This window comes from Heterocephalus glaber, unplaced genomic scaffold (genome assembly GCF_053883595.1).
Source record: "Heterocephalus glaber isolate CG9 unplaced genomic scaffold, H.glaber_assembly_v1.0 deba00001509, whole genome shotgun sequence".
Classification (NCBI taxonomy): Eukaryota; Metazoa; Chordata; class Mammalia; order Rodentia; family Bathyergidae; genus Heterocephalus; species Heterocephalus glaber.
In genome coordinates, this window is record NW_028258325.1 from 55,307,951 (window position 1) to 55,313,606 (window position 5,656).

General features: G+C 37.1%; 1 pseudogene; it reads left to right on the forward strand.

Annotated features, from left to right (window-relative positions):
* Positions 1 to 1,851: 1,851 nt before the first annotated feature.
* Positions 1,852 to 4,547, forward strand: LOC101716150 (tRNA (carboxymethyluridine(34)-5-O)-methyltransferase ALKBH8 pseudogene; annotated as a pseudogene).
* Positions 4,548 to 5,656: the final 1,109 nt, after the last annotated feature.

Sequence of the window (5,656 nt, forward strand, 5' to 3'; positions counted from 1 at the left end):
ATCATGTGATGTGTTAGGGTTTCACCATACACATTTTGAAGGGACACAGATATTCAATCCATTGCTTTAATTAGGTTATAACTCTGAATGCTGTGAAAACTGTGAGCCATAATAATCCTCTCCTTTGAATTGTGGATGACAGGTGTTGTGTTCCAGTGATAAGAAATCTACCTAATAAAGAAAATTGGTACAAGAGAAGTGGGTTGTTGCTGTGACTGTAACTGACCATGTGGTTTGGAGGTCTCTGGGATTGGTCTATGGAAAGTGTTTTGAAAAGTTTAGTGATGGAGGCCAGAGAAGCCTTTGAATGATAGCAGAGCTTATTGAACCATTCTTTTGGGAACTCAGATCATAATACTGATAGGAATGCAGGCAGTAAAGGTCAAGTTCATGAGGTTTCAGATAGGAATGTGGACTTTATCTGAAAGTATGCCAGAGGCCATATCTGTTTTATTCTAGCAAAAATTTGTCTATGTTCTGTTCATGTACTCAGAGTTTGCTTGAAGCTGACTTTAAAAGTAATGGACTAATCTGACAGAGGAAATTTCAAAGCAGCCCAGCCTTCAGGCTGTGGCATGGGTAGTTTTGGCTTTTATTAGCAAGATTAACAGTAAAAATCAGGAGATCAAAACAAAGTTGGAGATTTGAAAAGTTTGCAGCGTGATCACAAAATAAGCATAATAAAGTTGGGGCAGAAATAGCTGTAGTTGGTGAGTAGATTAGCACCACTAAAAAGAAGTCAAATACTTTGCATTGGGATAGTAGAAAAAATGCCTTGAGAGTTCTCAGAAAATGACCATATTCCACCCATCACAGGGTCAAAGGTATACAAGTATAAACTCCTTTGAAAGATGTAGTTTTAAGAGAGAGTTCCAAGGTTTTATGCTAATGCAAAACCGAAAGAAGAGTTTCCTCAAGTTCAGCCATCTAGGAACTCAGAGGTCACTTCACACATGCTCCAAAGGGGCAGGCCACTGTTGGAAATGGTGTAAGACCTTGATGTCATCCAGGTGGTGCTGCTTTTACAGTTATAGAGGATACAAGAGTTGTGGGCTCATGGAGACTTGTATCCAGATTTGAAAAGGTCTGAGAGGCAATGTGCCTTCAGTGGGTAGTGCATGAGGCTGTGAGAATGAAGCTAAAAGTGCTTTGGAGAACCCAAGAATTTGAAGATGCCAGGAATTTGGAACTTCTGTTAAGAAAAACCACAGAAGCCGGGGATTTAGCTCAGTGGCATTGCACTTCCCTGGCAAGCACAAGGTCCTGAGTTTGATACCTGGTACCAGAAAAAAATATAAAAAAAGAAAATTTAACAAAAGAAAAACCACAGACAGAGAGGAACCAGCCCGACAGAGACCATCTGAGCTGTGACAGTAGGCCACAAGAGCTGGACAGCTCAAGCCCTTCAGAGCTCATGTCTCACCATCACCTGCCCCAGATACTGGCATGGAGCCACTGGATTTAATGTTTCAGCCTTACCTGGGTCTGAATCCTATTCTCTTGTTCTTCCATTTTTAATGGAAATGTTTACCCTGTGCCATTGTATGTTAGAAGTATATAACTTTAAAAAAAAATTTACAGGAGGGCTGGGAATTTAGTTCAGTGGCACCACACCTGCCTTGTAGGAACAAGGTCCTGAGTTTGATCCCTGGTACCAATAAATAAATAAATAAATAAATAAATAAATAAATAAATAAACAAAAAATGAAATAATTTACAGGAGCTCACATCTAAGAGTTTTCCTTGAGTTGAGTTTCAGAAGACACTCTGGACATGGACTTTTTAACAGTCCTGGAACTGTTAAGACTTGGGTGACACCAAGAGATGAACTAAATGCATTTGTATAGTAAGATGGACATGAGTTCTTTAGTGGCTGATGGTTTAGATCCAAACTGTCTACCAAAAGCCTTGTGTTCAGAAGAGAGGCTTTTAGAAGGTGACTGGGTCATAGAGGCATCATACTTATCAGAGGACCAGTCCAAAGATGAGTTCACAGCTGACTTTGGTGTCTAGAGGTGGGACCTGGTCAAAAGATGTGGTCACTGGGTACATAACCTGAAGGTTGTATTGTTATTCCTGGCCCCTCCCTTCTCTCTCTGCCACCTGGTTGCCATGGGTTGAACAGCTTTGCTCCCTCCATTCCTGTAGTGAACAGGGAAAGGGTACATTACCAGAACCCCTGCAGTGGGTCCTCATCTCCTATGAGCCAGGACAGCACAAGGGAAATTAATGAATAAAGACAGGAAACAAGACTTAGAGAAGAAGTTGAGCTTTGGGCCTGCTCTGTGAAGCAAAGACAAAGGCACCCCATCCTGAGCGTGCCACACCTTTATTCCATTCAGAGGGCTGAGATAGTCCTAGTGCAATGAGGAACTTATGCTGATGAAGATACTAGGTTGATGAGGAACTTATGTTGATTAGGAATTTGTCCCTTCCCAGGTGAAAACTTTCTCTTACTACTCAGTTCTCAAGGAAACATGATGTCTTCAATTGATGTAATCCTTCCCTGGAGTGTCACAGCATCACAGGCCCATTGAGGTTTTAGGTGGGAGCAGAGAAAATGGAGTTATATTTGACATGACATGGCCAGCCTGTAGGGAGCGAAACTAGGCCTAATCATAATTTAATTTTGAAATGATTTTTCCCCCAAATTATGGAGAATTGCTCCAACACATGCCCTTCTGCCATATCATTTCTACATTGGAGCCAGATGACCATGGACTGAATCCTCTGAAAATTGTGAGGCAAAATAAACCTCTCTCACTTTAAGTTGCAGACATTAGGGTATTTAGTCTTACTGATGGGAAAGCTGACTAATATACTCTGTAAAACATTGAATAGATCATTTAAAGAATTAGGAAGAAAAGAAAAGCAGTTGAAAAACAGAACATGAGATGTCTTGCAAGATGGAAAAAGATCTTTATATTTTGTACATCTTTATATCCATATGAAAAAGAGGTAAGTCATATTTGAAATACACACGTACACACATACATACTTATACATTATATTATATATCAAATTTATGAATAACCAATAATGCACAAAATAAAAGAAAAAAAACAAAATGCAATTTTATTTCTATGTTGCACATCATCAGAACTTGAAGTACCTGAGATGTGATGTTTTCTGTACCTTTTATTTCACTTAACAACTAGCTGCTTATGACGTCTCTAATATATTTTAAAATGTGCCCTTACATATAACTTCAAAATAACTGGTTTTCTCACCGTCCTAAAAAGAGCTTAAACTATTTTTTCCACTTTTATTTTTTTGCAAATGTTTTCTCTACTAGGGACATATTATTTTAAAGGATTTAAATGTGATGCTTTTCTGTACCTGTAATTTGCTCATAGTTACTGACAGCTAATTAAAAATCCCCATAAGAGGATTTGAAGCACCCAGATAGTATTACAGTGTAAGTTATGTTGCCTCATCAGTTTGCTAGTGATGACAGGAGAATCGATATCTTTGGAACCGTGGAATCATACTCAGAAAATTTGATATTGTTCAAAAATCTGATCATTACAAAAGTGGGATTATCATCAATGATGTTGGTGGCTTAACTTTAGGGAAGAGGAGAATATGAACATTATTTAAATTTAGGAAAGTGAGGCTCATGCTTTGTACCTGTAGTTACTCTTTGGTCTTTGACAACCAGAGGAAAGAGATTCCTCCTTCATTTCCAGAGAGTGATAAAGAAGCATCATAGCTGAAGAAAGAATATGTCCATTGAGTTTATGAGGAGATCACTGGACATTTCAGCAGCACAACATGGTTCAATAGTGGCTGATATTGGATGTGGAAATGTAAAATATCTTGGCATCAATAAGGAGTTATATATGATTGGTTGTGATTGTAGCAAAAACCTTGTGGACATTTGTAGAGAGGCAATTCCAAGCTTTTGTCTGTGGTGCACTGGCAGTTTCAGTTCACAGTGGGTCTTGTGATGCCTACATACCCATCCCTGTTATTCACCATTTTGCAACAGCAGAATGTAGAGTGGCAGCCTTTCCAAGAAATTGTTCAACTCTTGAGACTTGGTGGGAACGCACTCATTTATGTCTGTTCATTGGAACAAGAACATAACAATCAGAAGTCCAAGTATCTTAGAGATAACAGAATTAGTCAAGGGAAGAAAGAAGAGATAAAGAGTGATAAATGCACACAAGGATTGCTTGAGTAGATATCTGACATGGATAGCCAAAACTCAGGATCTTCTGTCCCCTCCATTGATGACACTCAGGAGAAAGAATCCAGTTCAAAAACAGTTACTAATTCTGAGCTTCCTAACAGGAATTCTAACAGGACTTCTTTTCATTCTCAAGATATACAGGTTCCCTGGCATAAGATAAAGTCTGATAAAGACAGACCTGTCAAGCCCTTTGGTTCTGTAGGATCCCTTGACCCAAGTTCTGTGTTTCATCCTTACTACCATGTGTTCCATGGTGGAGAATTGGAAGCTACCTGCCAGACTTTGAGTAGTCAGTATTCTGCAAAGCTACTATGATCAGGGAAATTGGTGTGTTATTCTTCAAAAGGTCTGAGTATGTCTATGAACATGTCATATGCAGAGAAGAAATACTTAGCTTATTTTTTTTAAAGGAGACTAAATTAATAGTCCGTTTAATTAAAGAAAAAAATTGGAAATGTACAAAAGGAGAGCTCCCAAGGACACATTCAGTCCTAAGAGCTACTTAGGACACATTCAGTCTCCTACTTTTGACTGATTTCATAAATGTAAGTCTCTCCTACATTCCAACTAAGGATGGTATTTAAAAGTAATTGAAGGAATTTGTGAATCATTTGGGAATCCCTGCATAATAGTACTGCATTTTGAAGATAATATATTGTTATAAAATGGTATTGAAGGACCTTAGTAAAGTAATACAACATTTTAATAAAGATAATATTCCTAAAAAAAAAAAATCCCCATATGGTAAACCCTAGGGCCATATGCATTCAGTGGTGAATCTTATCAAGCCTTTAAGGAAGAAATAAGACAAAATACTTAGGGAAATAGAATATTTTGTAATTCATTTGATAAGGTTGCTTTTAGACTGCTAGACAAAGATATAACAAAACATAACCAAAAGCAACAAAGAGCTGACTCAATATATTTTCTAAATGTAGATGTAAAAATCAAGAAAACACTAGCAAATTAAATTTAATAATATGAATATTTATTGTCAGTGTGACAAGGAGGGTATATACTGCAGAAATGTAAGGCTGAATAATTTTTGAAAATAAATAATTATAGTATGCAAAATCATTTTCTTAAAGACTAAGAAAGATTATGTGAAGACATCTAATACATATTCATAATTCATCAATAAATTAAAAACAAAGAGAATTTAATCAAACTCATAAAGAATGACTATAATAAATATGCAACTAGATACTGTGTTTTTATCATGTATACAGTTAAAGACCTAGAGAAAAAAAATTCCACATTTGTGATGTGGGGGTCATGAGATGATTAAAAACGAAGGAATTTAATCTTCATGTAGAATTGGGAAAAAAGAAATTCATATTTCTTTGCTCAGATATTAACGGTTGAAGTATGTTGATTTGTCATTATGGTGTTGAGGTTTTCCCTGTATTTTAGTCAAAGTCACTTGCCTCACCACTGGTAGCAAGATTATGTCAACAAGCC